General features: G+C 47.6%; 1 pseudogene; it reads right to left on the reverse strand.

Annotated features, from left to right (window-relative positions):
• Nucleotides 1-908: 908 nt before the first annotated feature.
• On the reverse strand, nt 909-1027 carry LOC141268045 (5S ribosomal RNA; annotated as a pseudogene).
• Between the last annotated feature and the right edge of the window lie 17425 nt (nt 1028-18452).

Raw genomic sequence — 18452 nt, forward strand, 5'->3', positions numbered from 1 at the left:
GCGTGCTCAGGAGAAATTACACAACACATTTTGGGGTCCATTTTTTCTGGCTACCCTTGTGAAAATTAAAAATTTGAGGTTAAAGTAGCAGTTTTGTGAAAAAAAGTTAAATATTGATTGTTTTCTTCCACATTCCAAAAATTCCTGTGAAGCACCTGAAGGGTTAATAAACTTCTTGAATGTGGTTTTGAGCACCTTGAGGGGTGCAGTTTTTAGAATGGTATCACTTTTGGGTATTTTCGGTCATAAAGGCTCCTCAAAGTCACTTCAAATAAGATGTGGTCCCTAAAAAAAATGTTTTTGTAAATTTTGTTGTAAAAATGAGAAATCGCTGGTCAACTTTTAACCCTTATAGCTTCCTAACAAAAAAAAATTTTGGTTCCAAAATTGTGCTGATGTGAAGTAGACATGTGGGCAATGTTATTTATTAACTATTTTGTGTGATATATCTCTCTGATTAAAGGGCATGAAAATTCAAAGTTTGAAAATTGCAAAATTTTCGCCAAATATCCGATTTTTTCACAATCAAACGCAAGTGATATCAAAGAAATTTTACCACTATCATGAAGTACAATATGTCACAAAAAAACAATCTCAGAATCAGGGGGATCCGTTGAAGCATTCCAGAGTAATTACCTCATAAAGTGACAGTTGTCAGAATTGAAAAAATTGGCCCGGTCACGAAGGCAAAAACAGGCTCTGGCGCGAAGTGGTTAAAAGTAAAGAAGCAAAAATGCTGGAGGCCCACGGTGATCAGAAGGATGCTGGTATTTTGCAGAGATGAAATAGCGCAAGAGAGAAAGCAAATGAAAAAAAGAAAAGAGAATGAATTTGTGCACTTGTGAAAGGGAATGGAAAAAAGGCATAGAAGAGAGTGCCCCTGCTGGTGGAAGGAAGGAAAAAGCAAAAGCCTACAGCACCTGGTATTCCCAGGTGGTCTCCCATCCAAGTACTAACTAGGCCCAAACCTGCTTAGCTTCTGAGATCAGACAAGATTGGGCATGTTCAGATTGGTGTGGCCATAGGCAGAGACAGGTATCTCACTTGCTGCTTTTCTACTTTGACGTCTGGCTGCCGACTGCCCTTTCCAGTGCTCAGCAAGACCAGGTCCTTTTGTGCTTTCCCTTCTCTTCAATTTTTTTGCTGGCTTCCTTAAAAGGTCTTGTAGACACAACGCCCCAATCAGAGCCGCTGAGCTCACTGATCGGCTGCAGCGCTGTCGACGGAACGTCAGCTTCACGGCCAATACCACAGGCCGGGAGCAGAGGCGAGACTCACCGGTAGACCCGGGTAGGGTGAGCAGAGCGCGGTTAGTTGCTTTTTAACAGCCTGCAGCCGGGGATTAACTTTTAATGAAAGGGAACAATCCCTTTGACTGTCTGCAGCGCGCCACACCTAGGAAGCGCACTCTCACACACAAGCCAGCATGCACAACTGCTCGCACGTGACAACACCCCCTATCTGCCCCTACAACCTCTCCGTCACCATGCATCAGACTCTCCTGCCTGTTTTATGATTTCAGGGCCCTAGCAGGAATCACCCACCCCCTCCCCAATTCCTTCCGCACCTTCCTTGCCTTCCTTGCACTGAGGTTAGCTCTTTGTCAGCCGTCTGGCTTGGTTACACAAGCTTCTTTGCAGAGAAACATGTTACTTCTGCTGGCCCTCGCTATTCGGCCGGCATCCAAAACCTTCCCTGGGCACCTGCTGAAAGCCTGGCCCCTTCACGGCCCCGGGTGCTTTTAACGCCATGATTTCCACACGGCGAGCTGCTGAGTCAATAAGCACTCCTAGCCGTGGCAAAGAGCTCGGTGTCAGGCCTGCGTTAAGGCGGCGGGGTAGCATACTTAGCTGCCAACTGGCTCAGAGGCCTTGGGGCTTCCATCATCTAAGTTACTTAAGGTCGGTGTCCGGCAAGGCGCCGTTCCATGCTAGCCGAGCTGGGCAGTAGGGCAAAACATCATCAAAATAGTCTCCCATCCAAGTACTGTCCGAGACCAGCCCTGCTTTGCTTCCGAGATCAGACAAGATCGGGCGTATCCAAGGTGGTATGGCCAGTAGACGCTGTCCGATCCATCGCCCGGCCAGCCTTTCTCAGGATCGCTTGGTGGCGAGCAATCTGGCCGTGACGGGGCGGGCTCCGAAGGGTCCATGCAAAGGCTGTGCCGTCCCTACAGGTGTGGTTTGTTTAGCAGTGATTCATCCGCCGCATCAGGTGTCTTCAAAAATGTCTCGGCGCAGGGTCTCCTGCAGGCTAAACCCTTCATCGCGGTAATGTGACAGAAAGAGCAAGCTGGACGCATATCTTGGGGACGGAGCGAGACGTCCAGGGGTGAATGAAGGAAGAGGGTGAGATGGTTGCCAGTGACTTTGAGCTGCTCTTCAGGGGGGAGGGTCGTGTTGCCTGCAAAGGTCTTCTGCTTGGGGTTACCGGTGGTTGCCTCCAGCCACGCGGGAGACGCTGGTCCTGGTGAAAAGGAGCCTAGTATTAAAAGTAAAGAAGCAACATTGCTGGAGGCCCACGGTGATCAGAAGGATGCTGGTATTTTGCAGAGATGAAATAGCGCAAGAGAGAAAGCAAATGAAAAAAAGAAAAGAGAATGAATGTGTGCACTTGTGAAAGGGAATGGAAAAAAGGCATAGAAGAGAGTGCCCCCTGCTGGTGGAAGGAAGGAAAAAGCAAAAGCCTACAGCACCTGGCATTCCCAGGCGGTCTCTGTTAAATGGTTAATTATGGAAATTCATTTGGAATGTTAATCGATAATCATTTTTCTGAGTTCTATGCCTCAGCCATCGTGTCTAGATGACATGCGCTATTTGTGTGTGTATTTTTGGTTCACTACCATATGTAGAACAGGTGTCCATACGACTGGCTATAAAAGCCCATGGTACAGAAAGGGGGGGCTCTCTTGCTCTTCCCACCCCACAAGACACAGAATCTTCATGCTGAGAAGCAGATGACACGTAGGCCTGGACACATGTTGGACAAAGACATGATTTACCAGCCAGGATCCAAGGAAAGACCAAGAGACGGACATACAGAAACCTGACATGGGAGGAGACATGACTGACATACGAGAAACCGACATACTAGGTGATGTGGGAGGAGACGTGAGTGACGTAGGAGGAACGGACGTAAAAGAGCCACTAAAAATATCAGAGAATTCTGGAATTACCCAGGCTCAACTCCAAATTAAAATGAGGATAAATTTGCTGAAATTATACAAAATCATGACAAAATATGATGTCAAAATCCATGAAGCTCTCAAATTTAGAGACATTTGAGAGCTTCTCTGATAAGTTTGATTTATCCAATGAGGAGAGGAATCAATTATTTAAAATATGGATTCCTGTGACATTGTCCAGACGTTTACATTTAATGCCCTGTGAAAATGACTCTCCTAATGGATGGGAAAATGATTCGGACAGATTAAGATATTTGTTTTATTGTGTCACAAAGGATTTTCCCAACATAGAAGATCTGCAGAAACTAAGGATTGGTAGGAAGGAATGTACATATACATTCATGTCCATATTTCAACGGTTGTACAAAGCTCTCATCAAAAATGGAAAAGTACAACATATGATAACAACTTTTGTACAAAAATTCAAATTCCTAAATTCAGTTTCCCAAGTTATGGCATCACAAAAAAATTCATTATTTGAATGTGCGCAGATGCTGGATTTTGTTAGAAAACATGAGAATCGTGAAAAGAAAATAAATCAAGCTAAATTTATAAAACCAGGAAAGGTAAAATCTTACCAAAAGCCAATATCAAACTCTCCTAGACTGAGTCATCCCCATAGTGAACTCTATCAAATACGCAGATGATTAAATATATGTTATAAGCCATATCAGCCAGTGCAAAGATCCATCTCTCCACAGAATGAGTTAATTCTCAGTCAGAACTGTGATTCTCTAAAAAGGAAAATGGCTGAAACTGATGGACAGAGACAGGTGAGACGACCAACTCACAGTGACGTCATGGAATGTGGACAGAAGAACAGGCAGTTCTCTGAGGTTTTGAAGGATAGAAAAATGTCTTTCCTAAATAGGGCGTTCCTGGAGATATTTGAGAGAGACAGAAGATTTGGTTTAGGGAGTGGCTAAGGAAAAACTGTAATTATAATGTTGTATCAAAATGTAATACAATGTCTCAATATTTATTTATAATCTTATACAGTAAAATTGTAGTTACATAGTTTCTAATAGTTCATATATATATATATATATATATATATATATATATATACACTTGTCTAAGTAGAGATTGTGTAACATACCTGGCGGCGTCCTTGCATGGTGGTCCATCTCCCACTGTGCAAGAGCGCGCACTTGATCTCCAGTCCAGAATGTCTCTCTGGCTTCCCTCCTTGCTGTCTGTTTGTCTGTTTCTGCTGCTTAAGGGCGGCGCCCGATCACTTCCTGCTTTTTGTACCTGCTGTGGGTCACACCCCTTGTGCGTCCTCAGCCTATTGCTGTCTGTCACCTGGTATATAGCTCAGCTGCTCCCATCTATCCCTGCCTGAGCATAGTGTTTCATTCAGTGTGTGCTTGCACTCTGAAGGTGCCAGGTCCCGTTCTTTGTCTCCTGCCTTGCGGTATCAGTTCCCGTGTCTGAACTGAGTCCTGTCTATGTCTCCTGCCTTGCGGTATCTGTTCCCGTGTCTGAACGGAGTCCTGTCTATGTCTCCTGCCTTGCGGTATCAGTTCCTGTGTCTGAACTGAGTCCTGTCTTTGTCTCCTGCCTTGCAGGATCAGTTCCCGTGTCTGAACTGAGTCCTGTCTATGTCTCCTGCCTTGCGGTATCAGTTCCCGTGTCTGTACTGTGTCCTATCTGTGTACCTTAACCTGCAGTCTGTACTCGTTCCTTGCCTGTTCGTTCCGCCTTCCTGGAGGCTGTATTTCCAGGCCAGTCTGAACACGCTCCTTGCCTGTTCGTCCTGCCTCTCTGGGGGACGTATTCCCAGACCCGCTCCTGTATCCCGCTGCAGTGTCGGTCTCCTCCGTACACTCAGTTCCAGTCTGAACTCTCTCCTATCTTTTACCTGTTTTTTCTCTATGTCCGTTCCATTCCTTTTTCTGCAGAGTCTGAACTCGTACCTAACTCCTGCTCGTTGTCACTGTACTTCCGTTTGTGAGTTTGTGGTCCACTCGCTACTTCTCTGCAAGTACCCTGTGGGTATCTGGTTCTGCCTTTCCCTTCTAGTCTGTTCCGTGTGAACAGAGTCCTGTCCGCCGCGTCTGCGGTTTTCGCTTTGCTCAGCTCTGTCCGCCGCGTCTGCGGTTTTCGCTTTGCTCCGCTCTGTCTGCCGCGTCTGCGGTTTTCGCTTTGCTCAGCTCTGTCCGCCGCGTCTGCGGTTTTCGCTTTGCTCAGCTCTGTCCGCCGCGTCTGCGGTTTTCGCTTTGCTCAGCTCTGTCTGCCCGATCTGCGGTTTTCGCTTTGCTCTGCTCTGTCCGCCCCGTCTGCGGTTTTCGCTTTGCTCTGCTCTGTCCGCCCCGTCTGCGGTTTTCGCTTTGCTCTGCTCTGTCCGCCCCGTCTGCGGTTTTCGCTTTGCTCTGCTCTGTCCGCCCCGTCTGCGGTTTTCGCTTTGCTCTGCTCTGTCCGCCGCGTCTGCGGTTTTCACTTTGCTCAGCTCTGTCCACCGCGTCTGTGGTTTTCACTTTGCTCAGCTCTGTCCGCCGCGTCTGCGGTTTTCGCTTTGCTCTGCTCTGTCCGCCGCGTCTGCGGTTTTCGCTTTGCTCAGCTCTGTCCGCCGCGTCTGCGGTTTTCGCTTTGCTCAGCTCTGTCCGCCGCGTCTGCGGTTTTCGCTTTGCTCAGCTCTGTCCGCCGCGTCTGCGGTTTTCGCTTTGCTCAGCTCTGTCCGCCGCGTCTGCGGTTTTCGCTTTGCTCAGCTCTGTCCACCACGTCTGCGGTTTTCGCTTTGCTCAGCTCTGTCCGCCGCGTCTGCGGTTTTCGCTTTGCTCAGCTCTGTCCGCCGCGTCTGCGGTTTTCGCTTTGCTCAGCTCTGTCCGCCGCGTCTGCGGTTTTCGCTTTGCTCAGCTCTGTCCGCCGCGTCTGCGGTTTTCGCTTTGCTCAGCTCTGTCCACCACGTCTGCGGTTTTCGCTTTGCTCAGCTCTGTCCACCGCGTCTGCGGTTTTCGCTTTGCTCAGCTCTGTCTACCGCGTCTGCGGCTTCGAATTTGTCTCCCAGTCTGTACTGGACCCTACCCAGCCTGTGCTCTAGTCTGCCTGTTCCTGTATTCCCCGGTGTGGGTCAACAGCCGTGTCCGGAGTCTGACCTGGAGTAGACCCTGGTTCCTCTGCTCGGTTCCTCCCTGGTGCACTGGCGTCGTATGCCGTCATGCGACCTTGGTCGGATGGGGCAGATACTTAGTTACGCCCCTCCAGGCACTCTCCGGTTCATGGCACAGTGGAATCACTACATAAACACGCTCACGCCAGTCAGTCTGGGCGTGTGCATAACAGCATGCTCAGGCCATGGTTCCCGTTGAGCCAAACGGCCTTCGCTCTCTGAGAAGTTTTCCAGCGAATACATGCATTAAAAATAAATAAATAATTTTTTTTTTTCTCAGCTGAGTTCCAGGCGAATTACGCACCCGTCCAGATGGATCTATCTGCTCTCGTTCCTGCGGATCCGCCACGTTACTATGGGGATCCAAGACAAAGTCGTGCATTTGTGGAGCAATGCATGCTACACTTCAAGTTCTACCCTCTATGTTTTCCCACCGATCGGGTTAAGGTGGCATTCATTGTGTCTTACCTGGCGGGTGATGCCTTGGACTGGATCAACCCCCTATATGAAACACAGGATCCGATCCTCCTGGACCTAATGGCCTTCCTGGTGGCCTTTCTAATGGTCTTCGATGATCCTAACCCGGAGGCTCCTGCTGAAGCTTCACCTCCCAATATCCCGGAGCAGCCCCGATGGGTAATGTGTGTGGGTAGCGCAATAGTCCTCCAGCCCAATGAGACTACTGCCCACCCAGAATCCTCACAGGGTGACTACGCTTCCCGGAAGACTTCTCCCAACCTCAAGAGGCAGTCCAGACGTGCTAGACGTAGAGGCAAGCCATCACGCCAGGGTCTGTCCTCCCTGAGACCTCCTGACCCCAACCTTGAAGTCCCTACTGAAGCTTCATCTCCCTGTATCCCGCAGAAGCCCCAACGGGTAATGTGCGTGGGTAGTGCACCGGTTCTCCTGCCCGAAGAGACTTCTGCCCATCCAGACTCCACAAGGGAGAACTTCCTGCACCCGGCATCAGATGCTTCACCCACTTTAACCGGTGTGCATGTCCAAGGATGCTCCAAAGCTGTGGTTACCTCTGAGTCTGTGCACCTCTACTACCTGGCGGAGGACCCCCTGTTGCCTCCTGAATCCTCCGGGATACCACTCGATGACAAATGGAGAGAGACTTCTCTACACTCAGTACTCGATACTTTGTCCGCTTCGTCCTGTGAGCCTGACAATGGGTACCCCAAAGTGGTAGTTACCCCCGAGTCTCTACACCCCTCCGACCAGGCGGAGGACCTCCAGTTGTCTCCAGAACCCTTCGGGGTGCTACCTGGTAGCGAAAGGACAGAGACTCTCCTATACTTTGTATCTGATACCTCGCTCGCTTCGTCCAGTGAGTCCAACCTAGTGTACTCCGAAGCAGAGGTTACTCCCGAGTCTCTACACCCCTCCGACCAGGCGGAGGACCTCCAGTCGTCTCCAGAACCCTACGGGGTGCTACCTGGTAGCGAAAGGACAGAGACTCTCCTATACTCTGTACCTGATACCTCGCTCGCTTCGTCCAGTGAGTCCAACCTAGTGTTCTCCGAAGCAGAGGTCACTCCCGAGTCTCTACACCCCTCCGACCAGGCAGAGGACCTCCAGTTGTCTCCAGAACCCTTCGGGGTGCCACCTGGTGGTGAATGGACAGAGACTTTCCTATATCCTGGATCTGATACCTCGCCTGCTTCGTTCAGTGAGTTCGACCTTGTGTACTCTGAAGCAGAGGTTATCCATGAGTCTCTACACTCCTCTGACCAGGCGGAGTACCCCCAGTTGTCTCCAGAACCCTTTGGGGTGCCACCTGGTGGTGAATGGACAGAGACTTTCCTATACTCGGTACCCGATACCTCGCCTGCTTCCTCCAGTGAGTCCGACCTAGTGTACTCTGAAGCAGATGTTTTCTCTGAGCCTCTGCACTCTTCTGACCCGGCGGAGGACCTCCAGTTGTTTCCTGAATTCTCCGGGGTACCACCAGATAACAAAGAGACAGTGACTTGTCCTCATTATGTACCTGATAACCCGTCTATTTCTTCCTGTGAGCTTGACAAGATGTACCTCGAAGCAGAGATTACCCCCAAGTCTCTGTCCCCCTCCAACCCGGTGAAGGACTTCCAGTTGTCTCCTGTACCCTCTGGGGTGCCACCTGAAAATATGTGGAGAGAGACTTCCTTGTGTGCTGTTCCTGGTACTCCACCCGTTTCGTCTGTTGCCAAGGATGGCTGGATAGGAGGTAGCATCCTAGCTAACCAGATGAGATCAATTTTTCCTGTGGACTGTGGAAGTGATCTCCTTGAAGTGAACAACTAGTCCTCGAATTCCCTGCGGAAGATTCTGGCAGGCCTGAAGAAGAGGGGGCGTAAGGGGGGGGTACTGTAACATACCTGGCGGCGTCCTTGCATGGTGGTCCATCTCCCACTGTGCAAGAGCGCGCACTTGATCTCCAGTCCAGAATGTCTCTCTGGCTTCCCTCCTTGCTGTCTGTTTGTCTGTTTCTGCTGCTTAAGGGTGGCGCCCGATCACTTCCTGCTTTTTGTACCTGCTGTGGGTCACACCCCTTGTGCGTCCTCAGCCTATTGCTGTCTGTCACCTGGTATATAGCTCAGCTGCTCCCATCTATCCCTGCCTGAGCATAGTGTTTCATTCAGTGTGTGCTTGCACTCTGAAGGTGCCAGGTCCCGTTCTTTGTCTCCTGCCTTGCGGTATCAGTTCCCGTGTCTGAACTGAGTCCTGTCTATGTCTCCTGCCTTGCGGTATCTGTTCCCGTGTCTGAACTGAATCCTGTCTTTGTCTCCTGCCTTGCGGTATCAGTTCCCGTGTCTGAACTGGGTCCCGTTCTTTGTCTCCTGCCTTGCGGTATCAGTTCCCGTGTCTGAACTGAGTCCTGTCTATGTCTCCTGCCTTGCGGTATCAGTTCCCGTGTCTGAACTGAGTCCTGTCTTTGTCTCCTGCCTTGCGGTATCAGTTCCCGTGTCTGAACTGAGTCCTGTCTATGTCTCCTGCCTTGCGGTATCAGTTCCCGTGTCTGTACTGTGTCCTATCTGTGTACCTTAACCTGCAGTCTGTACTCGTTCCTTGCCTGTTCGTTCCGCCTTCCTGGAGGCTGTATTTCCAGGCCAGTCTGAACACGCTCCTTGCCTGTTCGTCCTGCCTCTCTGGGGGCCGTATTCCCAGACCCGCTCCTTTATCCCGCTGCAGTGTCGGTCTCCTCCGTACACTCAGTTCCAGTCTGAACTCTCTCCTATCTTTTACCTGTTTTTTCTCTATGTCCGTTCCATTCCTTTTTCTGCAGAGTCTGAACTCGTACCTAACTCCTGCTCGTTGTCACTGTACTTCCGTTTGTGAGTTTGTGGTCCACTCGCTACTTCTCTGCAAGTACCCTGTGGGTATCTGGTTCTGCCTTTCCCTTCTAGTCTGTTCCGTGTGAACAGAGTCCTGTCCGCCGCGTCTGCGGTTTTCGCTTTGCTCAGCTCTGTCCGCCGCGTCTGCGGTTTTCGCTTTGCTCAGCTCTGTCCGCCGCGTCTGCGGTTTTCGCTTTGCTCAGCTCTGTCCGCCACGTCTGCGGTTTTCGCTTTGCTCTGCTCTGTCCGCCCCGTCTGCGGTTTTCGCTTTGCTCTGCTCTGTCCGCCCCGTCTGCGGTTTTCGCTTTGCTCTGCTCTGTCCGCCCCGTCTGCGGTTTTCGCTTTGCTCTGCTCTGTCCGCCCCGTCTGCGGTTTTCGCTTTGCTCTGCTCTGTCCGCCGCGTCTGCGGTTTTCGCTTTGCTCAGCTCTGTCCGCCGCGTCTGCGGTTTTCGCTTTGCTCAGCTCTGTCCGCCGCGTCTGCGGTTTTCGCTTTGCTCTGCTCTGTCCGCCGCGTCTTCAGTTTTCGCTTTGCTCAGCTCTGTCCGCCACGTCTGCGGTTTTCGCTTTGCTCAGCTCTGTCCGCCGCGTCTGCGGTTTTCGCTTTGCTCAGCTCTGTCCGCCGCATCTGCGGTTTTCGCTTTGCTCAGCTCTGTCCGCCGCGTCTGCGGTTTTCGCTTTGCTCAGCTCTGTCCGCCGCGTCTGCGATTTTTGCTTTGCTCAGCTCTGTCCGCCGCGTCTGCGGTTTTCGCTTTGCTCAGCTCTGTCCGCCGCGTCTGCGGTTTTCGCTTTGCTCAGCTCTGTCTACCGCGTCTGCGGTTTCGAATTTGTCTCCCAGTCTGTACTGGACCCTACCCAGCCTGTGCTCTAGTCTGCCTGTTCCTGTATTCCCCGGTGTGGGTCAACAGCCGTGTCCGGAGTCTGACCTGGAGTAGACCCTGGTTCCTCTGCTCGGTTCCTCCCTGGTGCACTGGCGTCGTATGCCGTCGTGCGACCTTGGTCGGATCGGGCAGATACTTAGTTACGCCCCTCCAGGCACTCTCCGGTTCATGGCACAGTGGAATCACAACATAAACACGCACACGCCAGTCAGTCCGGGCGTGTGCATAACAGCATGCTCAGGCCATGGTTCCCGTTGAGCCCCACGGCCTTCGCTCTCTGAGAAGTTTTCCAGCGAATACATGCATTAAAAATAAATAAATAATTTTTTTTTTTTCTCAGCTGAGTTCCAGGCGAATTACGCACCCGTCCAGATGGATCTATCTGCTCTCGTTCCTGCGGATCCGCCACGTTACTATGGGGATCCAAGGCAAAGTCGTGCATTTGTGGAGCAATGCATGCTACACTTCAAGTTCTACCCTCTATGTTTTCCCACCGATCGGGTTAAGGTGGCATTCATTATGTCTTACCTGGCGGGTGATGCCTTGGAATGGATCAACCCCCTATATGAAACACAGGATCCGATCCTCCTGGACCTAATGGCCTTCCTGGTGGCCTTTCTAATGGTCTTCGATGATCCTAACCCGGAGGCTCCTGCTGAAGCTTCACCTCCCAATATCCCGGAGCAGCCCCGATGGGTAATGTGTGTGGGTAGCGCAATAGTCCTCCAGCCCAATGAGACTACTGCCCACCCAGAATCCTCACAGGGTGACTACGCTTCCCGGAAGACTTCTCCCAACCTCAAGAGGCAGTCCAGACGTGCTAGACGTAGAGGCAAGCCGTCACGCCAGGGTCTGTCCTCCCTGAGACCTCCTGACCCCAACCTTGAAGTCCCTACTGAAGCTTCATCTCCCTGTATCCCGCAGAAGCCCCAACGGGTAATGTGCGTGGGTAGTGCACCGGTTCTCCTGCCCGAAGAGACTTCTGCCCATCCAGACTCCACACAGGAGAACTTCCTGCACCCGGCATCAGATGCTTCACCCACTTTAACCGGTGTGCATGTCCAAGGATGCTCCAAAGCTGTGGTTACCTCTGAGTCTGTGCACCTCTACTACCTGGCGGAGGACCCCCTGTTGCCTCCTGAATCCTCCGGGATACCACTCGATGACAAATGGAGAGAGACTTCTCTACACTCGGTACTCGATACTTAGTCCGCTTCGTCCTGTGAGCCTGACAATGGGTACCCCAAAGTGGTAGTTACCCCCGAGTCTCTACACCCCTCCGACCAGGCGGAGGACCTCCAGTTGTCTCCAGAACCCTTCGGGGTGCTACCTGGTAGCGAAAGGACAGAGACTCTCCTATACTTTGTACCTGATACCTCGCTCGCTTCGTCCAGTGAGTCCAACCTAGTGTACTCCGAAGCAGAGGTTACTCCCGAGTCTCTACACCCCTCCGACCAGGCGGAGGACCTCCAGTCATCTCCAGAACCCTACGGGGTGCTACCTGGTAGCGAAAGGACAGAGACTCTCATATACTCTGTACCTGATACCTCGCTTGCTTCGTCCAGTGAGTCCAACCTAGTGTACTCTGAAGCAGAGGTCACTCCCGAGTCTCTACACCCCTCCGACCAGGCAGAGGACCTCCAGTTTTCTCCAGAACCCTTCGGGGTGCCACCTGGTGGTGAATGGACAGAGACTTTCCTATATCCTGGATCTGATACCTCGCCTGCTTCGTTCAGTGAGTTCGACCTTGTGTACTCTGAAGCAGAGGTTACCCATGAGTCTCTACACTCCTCTGACCAGGCGGAGTACCCCCAGTTGTCTCCAGAACCCTTTGGGGTGCCACCTGGTGGTGAATGGACAGAGACTTTCCTATACTCGGTACCCGATACCTCGCCTGCTTCTTCCAGTGAGTCCGACCTAGTGTACTCTGAAGCAGATGTTTTCTCTGAGCCTCTGCACTCTTCTGACCCGGCGGAGGACCTCCAGTTGTTTCCTGAATTCTCCGGGGTACCACCAGATAACAAAGAGACAGTGACTTTTCCTCATTATGTACCTGATAACCCGTCTATTTCTTCCTGTGAGCTTGACAAGATGTACCTCGAAGCAGAGATTACCCCCAAGTCTCTGTCCCCCTCCAACCCGGTGAAGGACTTCCAGTTGTCTCCTGTACCCTCTGGGGTGCCACCTGAAAATATGTGGAGAGAGACTTCCTTGTGTGCTGTTCCTGGTACTCCACCCGTTTCGTCTGTTGCCAAGGATGGCTGGATAGGAGGTAGCATCCTAGCTAACCAGATGAGATCAATTTTTCCTGTGGACTATGGAAATGATCTCCTTGAAGTGAACAACTGGTCCTCGAATTCCCTGCGGAAGATTCTGGCAGGCCTGAAGAAGAGGGGGCGTAAGGGGGGGGGTACTTTAACATACCTGGCGGCGTCCTTGCATGGTGGTCCATCTCCCACTGTGCAAGAGCGCGCAATTGATCTCCAGTCCAGAATGTCTCTCTGGCTTCCCTCCTTGCTGTCTGTTTGTCTGTTTCTGCTGCTTAAGGGCGGCGCCCGATCACTTCCTGCTTTTTGTACCTGCTGTGGGTCACACCCCTTGTGCGTCCTCAGCCTATTGCTGTCTGTCACCTGGTATATAGCTCAGCTGCTCCCATCTATCCCTGCCTGAGCATAGTGTTTCATTCAGTGTGTGCTTGCACTCTGAAGGTGCCAGGTCCCGTTCTTTGTCTCCTGCCTTGCGGTATCAGTTCCCGTGTTTGAACTGAGTCCTGTCTATGTCTCCTGCCTTGCGGTATCTGTTCCCGTGTCTGAACTGAGTCCTGTCTTTGTCTCCTGCCTTGCGGTATCAGTTCCCGTGTCTGAACTGGGTCCCGTTCTTTGTCTCCTGCCTTGCGGTATCAGTTCCCGTGTCTGAACTGAGTCCTGTCTCTGTCTCCTGCCTTGCGGTATCAGTTCCCGTGTCTGAACTGAGTCCTGTCTTTGTCTCCTGCCTTGCGGTATCAGTTCCCGTGTCTGAACTGAGTCCTGTCTATGTCTCCTGCCTTGCGGTATCAGTTCCCGTGTCTGTACTGTGTCCTATCTGTGTACCTTAACCTGCAGTCTGTACTCGTTCCTTGCCTGTTTGTTCCGCCTTCCTGGAGGCTGTATTTCCAGGCCAGTCTGAACACGCTCCTTGCCTGTCTGGGGGCCATATTCCCAGACCCGCTCCTGTATCCCGCTGCAGTGTCGGTCTCCTCCGTACACTCAGTTCCAGTCTGAACTCTCTCCTATCTTTTACCTGTTTTTTCTCTATGTCCGTTCCATTCCTTTTTCTGCAGAGTCTGAACTCGTACCTAACTCCTGCTCGTTGTCACTGTACTTCCGTTTGTGAGTTTGTGGTCCACTCGCTACTTCTCTGCAAGTACCCTGTGGGTATCTGGTTCTGCCTTTCCCTTCTAGTCTGTTCCGTGTGAACAGAGTCCTGTCCGCCGCGTCTGCGGTTTTCGCTTTGCTCAGCTCTGTCCGCCGCGTCTGCGGTTTTCGCTTTGCTCAGCTCTGTCCGCCGCGTCTGCGGTTTTCGCTTTGCTCAGCTCTGTCCGCCGCGTCTGCGGTTTTCGCTTTGCTCAGCTCTGTCCGCCGCGTCTGCGGTTTTTGCTTTGCTTAGCTCTGTCCGCCGCGTCTGCGGTTTTCGCTTTGCTCAGCTCTGTCCGCCGCGTCTGCGGTTTTCGCTTTGCTCAGCTCTGTCCGCCGCGTCTGCGGTTTTCGCTTTGCTCAGCTCTGTCCGCCGCGTCTGCGGTTTTCGCTTTGCTCAGCTCTGTCCGCCGCGTCTGCGGTTTTCGCTTTGCTCAGCTCTGTCCACCGCGTCTGCGGTTTTCACTTTGCTCAGCTCTGTCTACCGCGTCTGCGGTTTCGAATTTGTCTCCCAGTCTGTACTGGACCCTACCCAGCCTGTGCTCTAGTCTGCCTGTTCCTGTATTCCCCGATGTGGGTCAACAGCCGTGTCCGGAGTCTGACCTGGAGTAGACCCTGGTTCCTCTGCTCGGTTCCTCCCTGGTGCACTGGCGTCGTATGCCGTCGTGCGACCTTGGTCGGATCGGGCAGATACTTAGTTACGCCCCTCCAGGCACTCTCCGGTTCATGGCACAGTGGAATCACTACATAAACACGCACACGCCAGTCAGTCCGGGCGTGTGCATAACAGATTGTGTATAATTGTATTTATATATACGTTTATAAGATATATATATATTAATTAGTAAATTAGAACTTCATATATATAAATTTAAGTAGCAATATTTTGAATTACATTAGAACCAACCAATATATGTATAAGATATTTAAATAATTCTGTTTCTGTATTAATTTGATATTTAATTTTATTTTCTTATATTTCCTTAGAATTTTCATTCCAAAGCAGGATTTGATCAAAGAACTCTAAAATGGATTTATTTCTTTATTCACACAGGAAGTGAAAAAATTGCATGATTTTATGTGTATAACATTTTAAAATAATAACAATATATCTAGTTGAACTATAATATATATGTAATACTTATTAATTCTTTTGTGTTGCTAATATTTTCTGTGCATGAAGTGTTCGTGCAAATTAAAGTAGCTTTACAGCATGACGTGTGACAGCTGCGGCCTTTGAACTTTGAGCTAATAGTATAGGATCCCATTCATTCTATTTTCAACTGATGTAACTTAAGACCGGGCAGCCAGTGAAAAAAGAATCTAAGACAAGAGTTTTTTCAAGTGTCTGAAATTCCAGTGACTTACTCTCATATTATATAATATGTACTTGGGGAATAGTCAAAGAAATATAAAGATATTCAATTGATATGGCAATGCGCATTAATAAATTGGGATACAACAATTTTGGGTTAAATATATATATATATATATCTAAAACTTCATATGTGGAATGTTTGAGTTGAACAGATCTGTGAATGTCAGAGTGAAGGTGACAGATGAGTAAATCAGCATCTGCTAAGTGTGATTGATGTGACAGAGGCCTCGTATGTTTGTATGTTTGAAAAAAAAAAATGTTTCTTTATGTGAAGGTACAAAAATATATTTAATTTTGAGGAAATTATAATACATAATTAGGTATTATCTACATATATATATTTCTATATTTCTTTAATAATTATTATTTCTTGATTTAACTAATAGTGGATAAGGGCAACCACACATCAAAATGGTTTACAAAGCAAATTTATATTTAGAATAATTTTCCACATGATAATATTCTTGAATAACTATAATATTATTTTTAATGGTTACCTAAATATTTACACAAATCTCTTTAGTCAAATCTATGCTACTCATCGATATGAAATTTATGCACAATATTTCTAGAAGAATAATTATTTTTAATTTGGTTCTGATATATACATAAATTTTATAAAATAATATTTTTGGTCTTAAGGGGGAAAATGTGTTTTTGATCCTGATTACATAATCACTTTTGATCAATACTTATTTTCCACACATTTTAATAAAGAAGAAATAATAATAAGGTACTATGGTATAATTAAGAAGGGTATTACATGCAAAGTTGCATAATTTAATATTTTTTGGTGGTACAAGGTTATGACAAATATGAAATCATCCAAATAATGGAGATATAAGGGTATTTTTTATGGAGAATATAATTATTCTGCATTTGTTATTAAAATTTAAAGGCCTTATTTTTATTTTTATTCTTATTTTTACTCTTAATTTTATTCTTCATTTTTAAAATTTTATTCTTACTTTATACTTCTTATTTTTCTATTTTTTCATTTTTTAATTCTCATTTGATTTTATTTGAGTTCAATATCTCAATTGAGAAAACACATTAATATTTAATAAAGTAATGTCTAATACAAGAGTATTGCTTCATTAAATATATATTGCTAAGGAAAAAAATGTTTACATTTTCTGAGTAAACACATTTCATTCATTCATTTATTCATTCATTCATTCATTCATACATTCATATATTTATTCATTTTGGTTCAGGAGTATACATTCTTTGATATTATTGGTTTAATAAAGATATAAAAACTTGTTTTTTCAAAATACACTGACACCTATGGGTTGGAAAAGGTATTTACACCTATGACATAAAAATGTTCTATCATGTGGAGAACTTGATTGATAATGAATTATTATCTATTATTGTTTATTATTCCAAACATAATTTATTTTAATATTTTGATAATAATTAGATGGATATTACTGATTGCTATGGTACGCTGTGATATTATAGGTTAGGAAAAACTGCCAGATTTGGTATCAGATTAGGGAATGAAGACTTCAATCAAGACATCGCAATTATGAATTCTATCTTAATAAAGACTCTTAATTTTTATAAATCAAAGAGATTCTCAAAAGTTACAAGAAGAAGCAACTGATATCCGTGTGTTCAAGTTTCATCACGTTCCAGTGGTTTCTTATCACCTGCAACGCTTCAATGAAAGCTGGTGAACAGGTAATACCTGGCATATGTGTCCTGTATATAAAGGACTGAGTACTGGTTATGGTGCTATATAAAGCAGGAAAGTGGCAAGTTAACCCTTGCTTTACTGACCAAAGACGTCACATCTGTTCCAAAAGTGACACGAGACCAGTGCGGACACATGAACTTTGTTTTCTTATCAACTGACACACATGATCTTTCTAATAAAGAGTACAGTTTATGGACTGAACAATAATGAGCACAATTATGGACTGTACAATATCTACATGCTGTAATTTATTTCAAAGGAGTTTTCATCTAAAGACTGTGTTATAAAAGAGCAAAGAAGAAGACGAGACGACGACCCGATGACATCAGATGATGACGATTGAACCCGCGATTGCTTCAATTTAGATATAGGGAAGTATAATTATACATATTAAATGAATATTAGTCACGGCTTACCATAACATGAATTCACATCATTATATAACAATAATCCGATATTGATACTATTATTACTATTATTATTATTATGGAAATTTAATGATATTGCCAAGGAAGAAGGAAAGAAAAAATGATTGATGAATGTATCTTCTTTTGAGATATTTCAGTTAAAGTCCTTTTATTCTCAAAAAGGGGGAAATGTTAAATGGTTAATTATGGAAATTCATTTGGAATGTTAATCGATAATCATTTTTCTGAGTTCTATGCCTCAGCCATCGTGTCTAGTTGACATGCGCTATTTGTGTGTGTATTTTTGGTTCACTACCATATGTAGAACAGGTGTCCATACGACTGGATATAAAAGCCCATGGTACAGAAAGGGGGGGCTCTCTTGCTCTGCCCACCCCACAAGACACAGAATCTTCATGCTGAGAAGCAGATGACATGTAGGCCTGGACACATGCTGGACAAAGACATGATTTACCAGCCAGGATCCAAGGAAAGATGGGTGAATCTCAACAATTAAACAATTAAGCTAATTATGGACAAATGAACAATTAGTTTATAACTAATTATTGTATGTACCTGCTGCAATCTGATTCTTTTTAATGGACAATCCAAGAATAAATAGATACATTTTTTTATAAGAACATCGTGATATTGATACTTTGAGAAGTCCTCAGTAGAAAAAAATAATACAGGAAGAGTATTATTTTACAGTCTCCCATCCAAGTACTAACCAGGCCCAACGCTGCTTAGCTTCCAAGATCAGTTGAGATTGGGCATGTTCAGGGTGGTGTGGCCGTAAGCAGAGACAAGCCTCTCACTTGCTGCTTTTCTACTTTGACGTCTGGCTGCCGGCTGCCCTTTCCAGTGCTCAGCAAGACCAGGTCCTTTTGTGCTTTCCCTTCTCTTCAATTTTTTTGCTGGCTTCCTTAAAAGGTCTTGGAGACACAACGCCCCACTCAGAGCCGCTGAGCTCACTGATCGGCTGCAGCGCTGTAGACGGAACGTCAGCTTCAAGGCCAATGCCACAGGCCGGGAGCATTGGCGAGACTCACCGGTAGACCCGGGTAGGTTGAGTA

The sequence above is a fragment of the Phyllobates terribilis genome, unplaced genomic scaffold, assembly GCF_046119375.1.
Source record: "Phyllobates terribilis strain yellow unplaced genomic scaffold, ASM4611937v1 Scaffold_4__5_contigs__length_816908805, whole genome shotgun sequence".
Taxonomy (NCBI): domain Eukaryota; kingdom Metazoa; phylum Chordata; class Amphibia; order Anura; family Dendrobatidae; genus Phyllobates; species Phyllobates terribilis.